Below are 17303 nucleotides of genomic sequence, written 5' to 3'. Positions count from 1 at the left end.
CAATTGTGTTGCGAGAGAGGTATGCAGCGGCTGTGAGCTGCACCCGAGCACTTTACAGGTCTTTAAAAGACCATTTTCATGTTAATGAGGCTTTGTTGCTGTTTCACCTAGAACCTAGAACAGTGACACTCAGGCTCCAGCAGAGATGTGCTGCCTTTGCCCTATATTTCCAAGCTCCTTCAGGGCAGGCATTCATGAACTGGAATCTCCATTATTGCCGTTTCCATCAATGTGAGCATTAAAAGCGGAGGCTTTGGGGTTAATCATTGCCCGGAGCACGGACGCACTTGGCACAGTAGGGTGAACACCTGGAACTCCAAGGTGCTGCATGCACCATGACGCACACTCACTGCCTACTGCTGCAGCGCAACAGAGTAGCCTGAAACGGCCCAGCTCGGACTGCCCATGGCTGCATTGATGCAGTGTTCTTTGAAATCCATCTGCGTCAGCCCCCACCACTCCAGAGCAGGGCCTGGATGCCGCGCACCATGTGGACGCAGACTGCACATGATACAGCAAATCTAATAAAACCATTTTACAAATCTGCCTGTAAGCTCCTCTTGGCTCTGTAAAGGTGGGCATTGCAGCTCAGATCACTGTCATGTTGTAGCCATTCGCTGGGCGGCACATCAAGCACAGGACACAGGTTAGTAGGGTTTCTCCTTTATTAGCATATTGTCCAGCTACTCGTCAGTGCGTCCGTCTTCGTCCCTGTCCTGGTCATTGTCCCTCCTCTTCCTGTCCCGTCACCGGAACTGGTGTCCGGTGACGACCTGGTCACTCTCCCTTAGGACCCACAGGGTCCTAACGCCCTACTGTCGGTCGCCCCCCCTATCAGGACATGACAATCACAAAGCCTTTCATACTGTTTTAAAACAAAAGAGAAGGGTGGCCTACAAATCAAACACCTTACCTTGCAGTCTTGCTTTTTGTAAACAAGCCTTTGGCCTATTTAGGTCATTTACTAACCAAATACACCTTTGTGTGCCAGGCTGTTTTATTTCGAAAATGCAGATGGTTCAAAATGTCTTCTCCAGGCATGTTAAAACATGCACGGCATCCCGCTGTGCTCATTGTGCGCCAGCTACCAAAGATTCTTCTCTGGAGAGAACACTCAATATTTATCTTTTAAGAGCAGTCTGTGCACCCATTCTTTAAGAAAAAGGCATGCCTCTACGCGATTAATTCAGTGGGCAAAGTTACACGATACAGGTTTATTCATTCATATTACTCTTTTTAAAGAATGTACACCTCCACGAGATTCAGACTGTAATTCCACAATACAAGTTTATTCATCCATTAATTCATTATTTCACTCTTTAGTAGAGCACATACATGTAGGTGAGTCAGATTGCAGAGTTAAACAATACATAAATCATTCATTTTTCATTTTCAAAGAATGTATGCCTCGGGGGCGATGCAGTTTTCAAAGTTAAGTAATACTTTATTCATTCATTCATTTCACTATTCCATTCATTTGCCTGCGGCTCTTGTATATCAGTTCCGTAAATTTCCTTTTTATCAGGTCAGTGTTTGATTTGACAGCCAGCACAGGGAAAGCTGGCAAAAAATGTACTGCGTGACAAAACTTATAAAGTCCCAAAGGCGAGAACTATTGGCTCTGCCAATGCTTGTTACTAAGCTTTCTAGTCTTGGATTTAGAGTGTAAAAGGCAACAGAAATCACCAGCTTTCATGACAAGAGCAGACTGGTGGCGACACAAACAGTCGCACACATACTCACACACACCTCTGCTGAAGATCTGATGGTGCAAATAATAAATAATTACATAGCGCATGGATTCCACCCATATGCCCTATAGCGTTACTCAGGAACCAACCAGATTTTCAGCTAACTCCTTCGACCTGAACATTAGAACAATAAAAGGAAGTTAAAACCACAAACTGCAGTTTTTGTGTAGTGCTTGCTGCCAGATTCTTACGGATTCATAGCACTGCAAATGGGATAATGTGCCAAGCTTTGGAAGGGTTAAAAACCGAGACTGCACAGAGATTGAACGTGGGACCTGTATGTTGCACAATGGTTAATACCTTGCGCGCAAAACCCATTGGGCTCAACGGGCTTCAGCTGCTCAGAAGCCAGTACTGTCTTATTCTATTCTCTATATGAAGATAACAATATTTGGGCTCTGGAACTCATAGAAAAAAATACAGCGATTCTTCACAACATTTAAATGTACACTCCCATATTTCAATGCACAATCCAGAATCTTTACATACACACTGCATGGCTAATTCCAGTCTTTGCAACTGATAGCACAAGGCTGGTGGCAGAGAATCAGAGGAGAATGCTAAAATGAGGAATAAAATGAACAAGCAGAAACATTGTTACTGTAAATAACTCCCCATGTTAACTGTGGCAAAGTCATGGTCATACCTTTAGCACGCCTGCATGAAGTACCCGTATCATACTGTACATATGTACACATATGGCCTTCTCATACAATCTTGGCCAACGCTCCTGTTTTTTAAACCTGAAGAATTGCCTAACGTGTACATATTGATTGGAAAATAAAGGCATCCCATTCCATTTAGGAGAACCATATTTCCAGTAAGTACAACGTTATTGAACAAAGACAGCTTAAGTTCTCCACATATTCCGAAATACATTTAGAATCTGTGTACAGGTAGGAGCATTTGTTGCTGCCCCGGCCCTACGGAGAATTCACCATCTCCAAGGCTCTGCCTCTCAAGTGACCTCTGCGCCAGCCCTCCACCATTTCAACTCGAAAGGTATGTGTATTTCCTCTATGTGAAAAGTAAATATCTGAGACTGCAAAAGAACCAGGGCACACCACCACCCACTCATCGGGCCCGGTAGACAGGTACTTCCTCTCCGGTACTACCCTATTACGGTAACTAGTCCGCAAAAATTGGCACTCCTACATCGGTGCTGTCCGGGCTCTCACCTGCCCCTTCTCCACCTAGGGGCACCAACATCATGCTGTAGCCTCCCCCAACGCCCTTGACTCTTCCTGTCCCAGGCCCCATACAGTTGCCCAGCTCTGCCCACTGATGCCTTTAGACCACCCACCCCAGACAGATGTGTTGTCTCTGCCTTGAGTGTCCATCACTATTGCCCACTGCCACCTGGCGCCCTTGGTTGCTCACCCCCCTTTCTGTGTTACCACTCCTCATTTTCATGACCTGACGTGTAATTCCACAGCCTGCAGATCCCAGCAGCTTGAGCTCACGGCATGCGCCCTGGATTCCACGCATCTCAACTAACCTCCACCCGAGGGCTTTAGATGGAAATACAGAAGCGCTAGCACATATTTCCTCCTGATAAGTGCTTGCACTCTATCCTAATGTGTCTTATAACAGAACTGAGAAGCACAGGTACTCTCCTTTTCAAATTACTCAGTACTGGACCTTTTAAAGCATTGCTAAAGCCACAACAAATCGCTAGTTTAAGTGAGCGGATGTGAGCATTGTCAATTTATAAAAATGTGGAAAAATACTAGCTGTAGCTTCGTCTTTTGCTTGTTGGAACAATAAATGTGGATAAATACAGAAAAAATGCCCAAAAAATAAATATGGATAAATACAGACGGAAATGGCAAAAAAATAAATACCATAAAACCGGGAGCCCTAATTATGACATGTTATTTAGTAGTAGGCATTTTTTAGTGGTCTGCAATCATGATGACGGACTGTGTCTGTCACGTCGTGTGCTGCTGAGTGCTGGCAGTCGTAGTAGAACCTTTGTTGTTGGTTTAGTTAGTGATTTACATAACTTTCCAAGTAGACGGTCTGTCTGCGAATCCAGCAATACTGTACTATCTATCCTAGTTGACCAGATCAGATAGGTCAATCAATACATGTAGTGCAACAATTGTTGGTAATTTGTTTCCACAAGATAATTTTAGATTGTGGTCAAAGAAATCAAATATTTCAAAAAAACAATCATCCATGTTTGTGTTTATTTCATGATCATCAGCACCTCCCAGGGGCAAGACGACCACACCGGCTGAGACTCCGGCGGAACAAGGTGGGCAGGAACGGTCCTCTGCAGGCTCTTCTGCTGGCCCCAGTAAGTTGTTCTGTTGTTAATATTAATAATTGTACTTCCCTACTTTTAAAGCTCCTATTCATTCCAAACTGATTTCTAATTCTATTTTTTACAAAACAGTCTTTGATCTTCTTGTAGACTGTTTCTACATTCTTATCCTGCCTCTACCATCACTCTCTGTGCTACTACTATTTACAATTATTATGAGTCGGTCTGTGTAGGTAGCTAAGCTTGCCCAGTTGGCAAACTGTGTTAAACCAAACTCTGATCCAGCAATAGCTCTGTAGGCACTGAGTGCAGTCCTCTGGGTTGCCCTTGCTGTCTATTGCAGTCTTCTTAATGTTAGTGCTTTGACAATTTCCAACAACAAAATGTCAATGTCCACCAAGAATAAGCTAGTAGTTGGCTTTTTGATTTGATAGTAGCAGATACCATACCACTAGTGTTTCAATGACTATTCTGCACATACAGAGGTATGGACAAGAGAAATAGGACATTGTTGATGATTGGTGCAGTTTGACTTTCCACATACCTCGGTCAGAACAAAAGTTGAACCCCCAATCCCCTGACTGACTATTTAATGTGTCTGACCAATGATTATACGACCCAGAAGAACAGAAGAAGACTACAGAGTCCCGACCTATCAGAGTCACAGAAGCATGCTTGCAAAGTGCAGTAGTGCAACTGCAAACCCTTCCGCTCACTCACTCGTGAACAAAAACCACACAGTGTTTTTTAGTTTTAAAGTTTTATTTTCAAATAAGAAATAAAAAAAACAATTTCTTTATTTTTAATAGCACAGTATTCCCAGCGAGCAGTGGTGATAGATGATGTTAAAGGTTAAACACCCTTCCCTAGTATATACTTCAACTTAACACATCTAATTATTAATAGTAACTGTGCGGGACTCGGGAGCGCTCACCTTGTTGGAACTTCAAGTCCTCCTGGTGGTGATGAGGAGTAGGTGGTTCTGTCTGTTATGAGAAAAATGTTGCACGTTAAAAAGCTAGCATTCATCAGTTGTGCCAAAAAGTGTTGCATGTTATGGCTAAGCATATAAGTTAACACCCTCCCCAAAACCGTGACTTTTTTTAGTCCCAATAATTAAAAATAGTTTATCTATTAACATTTTCTCTTCCATTACAAAATAGGGGGTGGTATATGACATGTTTTTTCTAGGCGTCATCACAACATCGGATGCGGCACAACCTACCACCAGTGCCGGGGCCAGCGGCGCGGAGGGGTCCACTCCGGGGGCGGATGCGGCACCGCCACAAGTACCACCAGGAGGAGCTGAGGGGGATGGCCTAGCAGCGGCGGATGGTGAATGAATGAATGAATGAAAATTGCACTTGTATAGCGCTAGACTACCCGGAGGCCTCGCAGCGCTTGTGACTGAGTACTCAACGCGCGCTCGGGCAGTTCAGCAGATTTTACCATACAAGTGCGTTTTCAGAGCTTTCCTGAAGGACATGTGATTACTGTTACCTCGAAGAGATAAAGGGAGGGTGTTCCAGAGCTTAGCCGCAGTATGGGAGAAGGAGCGGCCTCCCCAGCGGGCTTTCCTGACTCTGGTGGGAGTGGCCAGCTGGAGGGTACAGGAACGAAGGGAACGGGGCGGGACATAGGGTGTAGCCAAAGGATGAAGAATTGCGGGACCTGTGCGATGAAAGACTTTGTGTAGAATGCACATGGCCTTGAATTGTACTCTTGCCGCTACAGGGAGCCAGTGGAGCTCCTTTAGGGCATTCCTCGCTGACTGCCAGCGGGGGAGGTTATAGAGTAAACGGGCCGCACTGTTTTGTGTGACTTGGAGCTTCTGGGTGACGGAAATCGGAGCTCCCATATAGAGAGCATTCCCATAGTCCAGGCGGGAGAGTATGAGGGCCTGGACCAAAACCCTCCTTGCCTGGAATGGGAGCAAAGGGAGCACTTTCCGCAACATCCTCATAATCCCAAAGCAGGTGGCGGCGGTCTTAGTCGCTTGGGCCGAGAAGTCTAAAGCTTTGTCGAGCCAGATCCGAGGCTCTTTATTTGGGACTTAGGAGCAGGAGGCGGGCCCAAACATGGTGGCCAGATGGATGCAAGGGCAGAGGGAGAAGGGTTGCCCAAGAGAATGATGTCTGTCTTCTCCCCATTAAGTTTTAGACAGGAAGATTGCATCCAACTAGCAACAGCCTCTAGACAGGGACCTAAGGTGTGGGACGATCCCTCAGAGTGGTCTAAGGAGACCACCAATTGGGTATCGTCAGCGTAGGTGATGATACGCACACCGAAGGGATGGACTATCCTGTCTAGGGGTTCCATGTAGGCATTAAAGAGGGTGGGGCTCAGGGAGGAGCCCTGAGGGACCCCACACCTGAGTGGGTGTTTGGGAGACACCGTCTCACCCTCAAAGACCTGGAAGAAGCGGTCAGCCAGGAAGGATGTCAGCCATTCCAGGGCAGCGCCCGACACACCCATGTCTGCCAGTCGTTGTAATAGCGTGACATGGTTAACCGTGTCGAACGCGGCGCTGAGATCTAATAAAATAATGGCGACTTTTCCACCCCGGTCCAACACGGCTCTCGCCTCCTCCGTTACCGCTAAGAGGGCGGTTTCAGTCCCATGTAGAGGGCGAAACCCTGTCTGAGAGGCACGCAACAGGCTATTGGACTCTAAGTAGTCCACCAAGATGTTATTTACGTGCCTCTCGAGCAGTTTGCTCAGCCAGGGGAGTAAGGAGATGGGACGATAGTTCACCAAGTTGTTCTGGTCAAGATTGGGCTTCTTCAATAGGGCCCTCACCATCGCACACTTCCATGGAAGTGGTACGGATTTGGAGGAGATGGACGTATTGAGAACGTCCAATATGACCGGGCGGATAACGTCCATAACCTTAGTGAGGGTCTGAGGGGGTGCTGGGTCGTTAGGGGAGCCAGAAGTAATCTTGGTGGTTAGTGGTAAGTTATTATACTCCTTACTTATTGACATTTTAGAGTAGGCTGACTCGCAAAGGGGTGTATGATGTAATGTACAGTAGACAGTACACTAGTAGAAGTACACTGTAATGTTATGAACAGTTACTAATTTAGAACTACATTTTTGCCAATCACGGAGAAGACAGTCACCCTTGACTTAGCCATAGCATTAGAGGCGGTAGTTCTCGAGTAAGTAATGGCCCCCTCTATTTGACTTCAACTTAGCTGTGAAACTTTTATCGTGAAGCCAAATCAGATCAGATGAACTTCAGGGATGTGATGAACTAAAAGGGAAAGAAGGGTGTAAGGAAGGACGAGCGAGTCGTAACATTTATGACTGTAAAGAATGATATGTGTTTTTGAATGCATGCAGAGGTGGCTGATAGGAAGGAATCAGATGCATGGCTGCTTGAAGCAAGGATGGTTGGAGGAGAAAGAAAAGATGACTGCCTGTGTGGGTGAATCAGAAAATGCATGTGTGGTGTGCATTGCAATATATCATTTGGGTGAAACTGAATTGCAAGTCAAGATGGTGGTTTACCAAATAAAATGAAAAGGGTGTTAGTTGGTTGTTGAGAAAAAGTAAAGTTGGTACAGTTGAGACATTAAGAAGAATGATAGACGTTTACTTCGGAAGCCTGGATGGTATCTTCTTCCTCACAGATAGCAGAGATGTGTGTAGAGCAGACGCTCAGTGGAAGAAGAGTGTTACTTTGTTTGAACAGCATGTCCGTGCCAGAGTAGCAAAGCAGAGGAAATCCAAATATTAGAAGTTGTTATTGTTCAGGAATTCTCCCTTGACTAACAGTACATTAGTTTACTTTGCAAGCACAGCATATATTGTGTATGTATTCATGTATAGTTGACATTATATCAAGTCAAGTTCCTTCCTCCGGCAATTACGGGTACCGCACTCACTCCCTATGTTCAGAATTTTCTTTCAGCTGTGTCAATCATGGGTGGACTATCGCTGTTGTTCACTCAATCTATCACAACAAAACACCTAAAGTCATCCATCATATAAGCAAAGATCATGTGATCGGCTGGATACATGATCAGAAATGAATAATCTTCATTTTCCTTTTGTAGTACTGAAGGCCCTGGGGGCAGGGGGGGCAATGCGAAATATAAATTACATTGAGCAGTAGCCCTTGATGTAACCGAGTATGGCCAGTGCCACCCTATAGAAAAGTAAGAGCTTCCCTAACCCACCTGCATGTACTGCTTAAAGTAATGCGAGTCTGCGTCATCATCATAGCTTGTGTCTGTTTTTCTTGGGTGCAAGCTGACTGAGCTGGCATTATGCCGGCTACAACAAGTTCACGTACAAGTAATTTCTTTCGCGAAACTAGAGAAAAAAAGAAGAAGACTGGTGTACTCTCTGACTCTCTGACTATGTAGTGAGTCCATAGTGCTGCTAGTAGAATTCCTGAAACTCCCACTAATGATACAGGCCTACAAAGACGGCGGAAAGATACATGCCAAAATGTTATACTGTGCTTGCAAGTTGAGAGTGTTACTGTGAGACAACTTTCTGTTGAATTATTTGTGTTATTGTTAAAGAGTATTGGTTACAGTATTTTTCTTTCTTTTCATATAGATGCTCCACAAAAGCTTACACGAAAGGAAATGGCTGTCCGGGCCACAGCGCAAGCTGGAGGCCATTTGTGCCGAATATCGCCGGCTGTGGGCTCGGGAACAGGAGGAGGAAGCGGCAACAGCTGCATCCTCCAACTGTGCCCCCAGGTCCACCAGCCAGCAGCCTCCAGCACGGCGCCGTGGTCCGACAGCCTCCCGCCGCCACCGCTCAGCTACAAAAACACCAGCAGCTGCCCCCCAAGAGCCTGGATGGCACGCCTGCGCCGGCTACACTGCCAAGTGGACTACCTGGAGCGCACGGTGGAGAAGCAGCAGCACCAGCTCCGGGACCTCGCAGAGAGCTGCGGGAGCACCTGTCCACAGGACACCGCAGGAAGTGACTGTGTCCCTTGCCCCTTTTTTACAGACTGTTGGGGGGTGGGAATTGGGAGTTGGGGATTCTATTTATGAGGGTTATTTTGCGGGACATTTGAAATGGACAATTGTTGGGGTTAGGTAAGAGGGTGGTTTGGGTCTATGGACAGCTTTATTTTTGTTAGGGAAAAATATATATTTATTTATTTTACATACTTCAACATAGTGTACGCGTTCATATTATTTTGTGGGGTGGTGGGCGGGGGTTACTGCACGTTTGGTTTCCTCAAACTTACCAGCATGAATTATCTAAAACGTCCAAAAATGTACAAAAGTGCCACTAACAGAGTTAATGAATTCAATTGGCCTACTAGTACTTTACTAGTACTACTGTCAGTCTCTCCTCTCCTCCGAGTCCTAGCCCATTATTCTACCTCCCCAAAATGCTTATCTTACCTGTGATTCGTGTTTGAGAATAGAGCTAGGCACAGCGCTGGCTGTATGGCAAATGGCGATTATGGTTGCCCATCCATCCAGGACAGAAATTCCATTGTTGTGGCGGTAGTAGGAGTGGTACCGGTAGTAGTAGTAGTAGTAGTGGTACCCCACTAGCAGTAGCAGCATATGAAAAACAAAGGAAAACAATGAGACATTGAGTGGCCTGAGAGGAGTATTAATTTAATTTAATTTAATTTAAAACATTTATAGAGCGCAACGTCCAACGAGCGGTTTCTTGGCGCTAACAAAGGTCCGAATTACTGAGAATTGCAGGGGTGAGCAAGTTTATGAAGGGAAGGCCTGTCTAAACAGGAACGTTTTAAGGTCTTTAAGCGTGGGATTTGAAGGAAAGCTTTGGAGGAGGACCGGAGCTCTCTAGAGGGGACATATTCGCTTATCAGCGAGGAAATGAAGGCCGGGGCAGTGCCTTGCCGGGCCTGGAAGGTCATACAAGCGGTCTTGAAAAGGGAACGCTCCCTGATAGGTAGCCAGTGGAGCTCCCTAAGAAGGGGGGAAGAATGATGGTAGCGTGGGAGACCGTAAATAAGCCTGGCCGCGTGGTTCTGCACCACCTGGAGCCTTCGTAAGCTGTATGCTGGAATGCCATTATAAAGGGCATTGGCATAATCCAGCCGCGAGATTACCAATGCGGCCATGATCAGTTTGAGAGCCTGGGGGGAAAAAAAACGAGAAACGGTACAGATTGTTCGAAGGGTGAGGAAGCAAGAGGAGACTACGGAACTGATTTGGGAGTGAAGGGTGAGATGACTATTCATTTTCACTCCGAGTGTTTTTACTGTGACTGAAGGGGTAGGGGCAGGACCAAGAGTAGGGGGCCAGAAGTGGGGGTTCCAGGGACTGGATGAACCACCAGTGAGAACCAACTCGGTCTTCTCCGGGTTCAATTTGAGGTGGTTGTGGTTCATCCAGTCCCTGATGAAAATCATAATGGACTGAAAATTAGAAACAGAAATAGAAGATGAAGAAAGATCGAAGATGAGCTGGAGGTCATCTGCATAATTAAATACAGTGACCTCCAGCTGCTGAAGAGCGAAAATAAGGGGGGAGATATAAAGGTTGAATAGTAAAGGAGAAAGAGAAGAGCCCTGGGGGACACCACAGGTGACGGGAAGTGAGGTGGTCGTGAAGGCTCCCAGCCGAACCGCCTGGGTACGGTCCCTCAGAAAGGAGGAAAGCCAGACCAGGGCTGTTCCCTGGATTCCGGCCGCCCTGACACGGGACAAGAGGATGTCGTGGTCTACCGTGTCAAAAGCGGCGGAATGATCCAGGAGCACCAGCGCCTGGTGTTGGTTATGATCCATTCCCTTCCTGAGTTTATCTAGGACCGAAACCACGACTGATTCGGTCGAGTGCCTCGGACGAAAGCCAGCCTGGCGGGAAGCCAGTCCCCCATTTGCCTCTACGTGGGCGCTGAGTACCGCGGTGACGTGGCGCTCTAGCACCTTGGCCAAGTAGGGCAGTAGGGAGATGGGGCGATAGTTGGCTGAGATGGATAAGTCCGCTCCAGGCTTCTTCAGTATGGGCACTATGATGGCAGATTTGAGTGCAGGTGTCACTACTCCCTGGGTCAAAGAGTTATTCAGGAAAGTGACGGGGGGTTCGGGGCAGAAGGAATAAATTTGTTGCAGAATGCGTGCAGGACAGACATCTGCGGGGGAACCCGATTTAACCTTGGGGAGAATCTCCAAAAATGCTTCCTGGGTAAGGGGGGGAATAGAGGTAAGACAACATGGGACGGTCGGAGGGGGAGGGTCGATGAAGGCAGATGAAGGGGGAAGGATGTTGGCCTTGATGGTAGCAATCTTGTCTCGGAAATATGAATTGAGTTGGGCACATAAAGACTGGGATGGAGGAATTTGGGGTGAGGCTCTGTCAGAGAAGGCTAGATCATTCACTATGCTGAAAATCTCCCTGGGCTTGTTTTCAGCTGAAGTAGATGGTTTTGGCATCAAGGATTGCTGTTTTATATTTGGCAAGTGCAGAGAGATAGAGGGTTTTTAGTGAAGGACAGTAGTCCTTCCTCCAATGTCTCTCAGCTTGTCGGACGGTCAATTTGAGTTTTTTTAAGTTGCCATTAAACCATCTATTTGAATCCTTGGGTCGACAGGTGGAGATACGGCGCAAGGGAGCTTCAGAGTCACAGCCTCTGGCTAGCCAGGCATTAATTGCCTCGACTTGAGAGTTTGACGAGAGGCCAGCGAGGGTCGGGGTGGAATTCCGGAGCAGGGAGGTCAGAGCGGGAAAGTCAACTCTATTCCAGTTTAGGGCCCATGTGTTTTTGGCGCGTGGGATTTTAGGCGCTTGTTCAGTAGAGATGAAAAAAGAGAAATGAGGGCATGATCCGACCAGGGGCAAGGAAGAACAGTCACCGGGGAAATTGGGAGGTTAAGGGACCATACCTGGTCGAGAATGGGACCATGAGAGTGGGTGGGGACCGAAATATGCGACACAAAATTCAGGGAGAGAAGAGTTTCTGTGAATTCTTTCGAAGTGGCGCACTTGGAAGGGTCGGAAGGCCAATATTTAAAATCACCGAGCACCAGGACCGAAGCGTAGTTGACCACCAAGGTGGCCAGTAAGTCCTGGAACGCAGGTAGGAATAGGGGCGAGGGCTGGGGTGGGCGATACATTAGGAGACATGTGATAGGGGGAGAAAAATAAAGGGATCGGGCAACAAGGAATTCAGAGAGGGGGATAGAGGGGGATGAAAGAATTTGAAAATTTAAATCCGCCCTAGCAATCAATGCCACACCACCGCCTGTCCTGCCCGCCGGGCGGTCAGCGCGTAGGGCAACGTAGGAAGGGGGCCAGGAGGACGGGGAGGGACGAGTCACAAAACCAGGTCTCGGTCAAGAGCAATAGATCCGGCTTCTCCGAGTCGAGGAGGACAGATAGCTCGTGATGGTGTTTAACCGCAGATCTAGTATTGAGCAAGATAACAGATAACGGAGGAGTAGAGGGGGGGGGGTCAGGTAGGGAGGGGCAAAGCAACGGTGGGGTCGGCAATGGCGGCAGCAGTATGGGGGCAGAAGAGGGGGTGAGATCTAACGACGCGATGTGCCTACCGATGGATTCTGAGAGTGGCCAATGGCCCTGGAGAGAGGTCAGCTCCTCAGAGGAGTAGCATATAAAATTGGCATGGGGACGTGCCCCTAGCCCCGTCCGGCCGCGGACGGGCGCAGACGGGCTTGCCTTAGGCGCGCCTTTGGCGCGCAAACGGCGCGCCCGAGTATTAGAAGGAACAGTATATTTGTAGCCTAAGCAATGCTGAAGATAGGTATGGTGAAAAAAATGTGCATGGATGATTATGGCTACAACAAGAACAGTGACACAGCAGGGTAACAAGTCTTGACATGTAGGAGGATGATGTTGACGATGGATCCAATCGATGGTGGGCATGAAAATCAGAATTGATTTTAAAATAGTTACTCATTGTTTTTTTTAAGCAGAGTTACAATATCCTAGGATTCATCTAGGTGCCTTAAAATTGTTTTGAGGAGGTTGCTTGCACCTTATCCTCCCCAGCAAGTGTGTGGAATTATTGCTGTCATTTAGTCACACCACAATGAAAACCACACAGCCTGGGGGAAGAGGGTTAGGGTTTGAAAATTGGATGGGAATGGGGTTTTTTGGGAAAGTTTTGTGGAGAGAGGAAAAAAAAACAGAGCATGGACAAACAACAAATGAAGAAAAACAAATCTTTGGATACGAAGATATCCATAAATCTTTTAAGGGACATAAAGGAAGTGCATGCATGAATTTGTTTGCTAAATGGATGGTTCGGTTACTGAAAAGTAGTACTAACTACAACTTACTAAGTAGTACTAAACTATTAGACAGTACAGGGCTGCATGGCCAGGCCCCAACAACACCCCAAATAGTCGAAAAACACACAAAAATCACCACAATCCAATGTCATCCATGCCCTCAATGATGTTTAAATTCAAGACACCCCGCAGAAAGACTTGGCCAATGCACCACTGAATACCCCTGGGCATAATGGATGAAAGCAAGGCAAACTGGGTGCAGGCCTGAGCACACTGCCTGGCTTCAAAATGCCCCCTTGACCCCACCACATGGCCAGGCCCTGCCTGGACAAGGCCTCAAAATGGCCCCCACCCACAAGGCCAGGCCCCAATAACACCCCAAAAAGTAAAAAAAACACAAAAATCACCACAATCCAATGCCATCCAAGCCCCCAATGATGTTTAAATTCAAGACACCCCACAGAAAGACTTGGTCCATGCACCACTCGCTACCCCTGGGCCTACTGGCTAGTGTGGCTTTACAGGCACCCCAAAATAAATTCAAAAAATCCACATATAACAGTGAGCTAAAATTCCATGACATAAATGAGATTTAAGTTCAACAAAAGTCACAGAAACAGTTGTATCATGCACCCATGACTAACCCTGGGCCTACTGGATACTGTGGCTACCCGCATTATATATTTTTTAAAGTTGTGAAAAAGTTTTAAAATTGTAGTTGCAGCAACTGCAATGCCCCAAACAAACAACACCAACTTACTTGTAAAATCTCAAATCCAAAAGTGATCCAAAAACTCCAAAGTCCAAAAAGTCCTCAAATACAAATATCCAGCAGCAGCCACAAAAAGTAATCCTTCCAGCTCCAGATCCAAATGAAAAGTGACCATGACATGGACAAAGCACTGGGAGGAGCCTACTGGACAGGAACAGGAAGTTGGAGACTCTGGGGCACTTCCTTCCTCCCAACCCCCCAAAATCGATTTTATCCACACTATGCTGAGCTGGGATGGTGCAATGAGCTAAAAAACAGGTGATGGATTAATACCATGATCTCTTGACTTGGTAAGAGTAGTCTGCATCATTCAGAAACTCTGTCCATCACCACCCCCTTTTTCCAAAATCGATTTTATCCACACTATGTGTGGGAGGGTATACTCAGACGTGAGTCCCTTGCTCATTGCACCATCGGGATTCAAGCAAGCCGGGCCGAAGAAGGCTGTGATGCAAGAAACCGGTCCCCGGAAGCTTGTCTCCTTCCCAGTATAAGAATTGGCTTGGTAGTTTGGTTTGCCCTGTTCCCATCATGCACTGGGACAGGAACAGACTAATTTGCAAATAGCCGGGTTCTGAGCTGGGATGGTGCAATGAGCTAAAAAACAGGTGATGGATTAATACCATGATCTCTTGACTTGGTAAGAGTAGTCTGCATCATTCAGAAACTCTGTCCATCACCACCCCCTTTTTCCAAAATCGATTTTATCCACACTATGTGTGGGAGGGTATACTCAGACGTGAGTCCCTTGCTCATTGCACCATCAGGATTCAAGCAAGCCGGGCCGACGAAGGCTGTGATGCCAGAAACCGGTCCCCGGAAGCTTGTCTCCTTCCCAGTATAAGAATTGGCTTGGTAGTTTGGTTTGCCCTGTTCCCATCATGCACTGGGACAGGAACAGACTAATTTGCATATAGCCGGGTTCTGAGCTGGGATGGTGCAATGAGCTAACAAACAGGTGATGGATTAATACCATGATCTCTTGACTTGGTAAGAGTAGTCTGCATCATTCAGAAACTCTGTCCATCACCACCCCCTTTTTCCAAAATCGAGTACGGAAGGAGGTGCCTCTCATCCAGGACGATGACGACCAACAGCCACAACCTGTGGAGGGTCCTGGCCTGGGCCACGAGGCCAGTGATGATGATGAGGATGACGTACACACAAAGCTGATCAACAACTTCTTCAGCTGAAGGTGAGTTCACAGGGTTGTCATGACAATGTCCTGAGTCAGCCTGTGATGTGTGTGTGCAGCTAAGTTGCTGTTTGAGTGTGTCCGTGTGGTACTTGACTGGAAGCGTTAAGTGATGTGTCCTGTCAGATGGTCTGTAGTCCACAATGGTGTTGACATGCTAATTTGTCATTGTGTAGGTTTCTTGTGACATGTTTATTGCATTTCCATCCTGTTCTGGTGTGCTTCTGACTGTGTCTCATTTCTGTCCTTCCCAAGGTACTTTGCCAGTTGCTGGGGAAAGTCTGACACCGACATCCAGAATCCACCCTAAAAGCGCCATTTGACGACACTTGGTGACCATGTGCCCACTGTAATGTGGATTCACCTTGCTACTGTTGTGTAATAAACTTTTTTCTGATTTATAATGAACTTGTTCTTCACTTAGTTATGTGTGTTGTCTGTCTTCACACATCTGACTGACATTTGGTAACCTCACCTGTGGGCTTGTTGGTTGTGACTGTGGAAAGGTGTGTGGTCTGTGCATTCCACCGTAAACCTGGGAACCATCTTTGTAGGCAATGTGTCACATGTCCATGGTGAGTATGTGTTGTGGTGCCCTATTGGTGTGTCTTCTCATAGATGTCTCTTCAACATGAGTCACATAACGGTAGTAGTTGGCATGCACTGTGTACTTTGGCATTTCATCATCTCCATGACACATACCAATTTTGAATCACAACATAGGCAAGTATAGTGTAATGGTGAGTTTATTTAAATACATGTGTGGAGATAGTGCTGTACATGAGGTTTAGAATACAAAGTTCACAGATGAGTTAGAAGTATTGGTAGATGAAATGTCCAAGGTGAAGTCCATAATCAACATTTACATTGGTACAACATGGACCCTCCATGTCATGTTGGGGACTTCGGTCATGTGGAACAAAGTGAATGCTTTGCACACAAAGACCAATATCCAAAACAGGTTCTGGGTTCCTGGGGGATGTGCAGGGACAACTGTGGCTCACTTGTCCTTCTTCAGACAACCCCGCCTCTTCTTCTGTGGGGGATCCTCAGGAGCAGGCGCTGACGTTGCATCAGACTCTCCACCAGATTCATCCTCCCTCCCTTTGGCATTTGCAGATGTTGTTGCAAGAGATGTGGCAACATAGGGAGGTGTGGACATATTTGTGCTGATCTGGCGGAGACATGTCAATATGTCCATATTCACCGCTGTCAGTTTGTCCCATTTGGCAATGCGTGCATGATGGCCAGCCTGCTCCCATTGCATGTCCTTGAGGACCCCCACTACCTGGCTGAATCCTCCAGTGCTGTCCTGGTAGGCATCTATGATGCGTACCAGTTGGGGGTCATCAGGCAGTCTAGCCCCCTCTGCAGACCGCGACCTCTGCCTAACACCACTCCCACTACCCCTAGACACATGGGCTGTACATGTGGTGGCAGGCACAGTTGACCCTGGGTCCCCTTGGGTGTTTCTACTGATTTCATGGTTGGTAGCAACCTGTGTGGCCGGGGCCCCTGTGCTTCTTGAACTTGGTGTCCTGGGTCTGTCCGTGTTGGCGGGGGTGTTAGGTCTGTGGCCAGATGTTGTTGGTGGGGCTGCAGGGGGTGCAGGTGTTTCTGATGGTGGGGCTGCCTGACGACTCACACCGGAGGTGCCAGGTTGATATTCGTCATCCGAAAAGGACAGAGCCAGATCTACACCAGAGAGCTCATCTTCCACCAGAGTCTGGGCCAGGGACTCATCCTCACTAGCTGGTGTTTCCCTAATGGCACCTGTGTTTGGGAAGAGACAGACATTGTCAGTTAGGTTAATACAGATATCAATATTTTAATTATGTACATTGCAATAGGGAGGGGGAAAGAGGTACTGATACATACATCTTGCAAAGGGTAGTACTAACAAGGAAGGAGGGGCAAGGGATCACTCATCCTGTGCAGCCATGGTATGTAGATGATTTCATTCCTTAGCAAATTCCCTCCTATACGTCTCCAGGAATGGGGCCGTGCTTCTTGGATTGCCGACTTAGTGTACTATAGCTGCATTTACTTTGGTTCACCTCTACTGCAAATATTATGTGCCTCCCCTGGAGGTAGGCTGGCTGCTT

The sequence above is a fragment of the Lissotriton helveticus genome, chromosome 10 (genome assembly GCF_964261635.1).
Source record: "Lissotriton helveticus chromosome 10, aLisHel1.1, whole genome shotgun sequence".
NCBI lineage: Eukaryota > Metazoa > Chordata > Amphibia > Caudata > Salamandridae > Lissotriton > Lissotriton helveticus.
Note: the sequence above shows the minus strand (reverse complement) of the source record.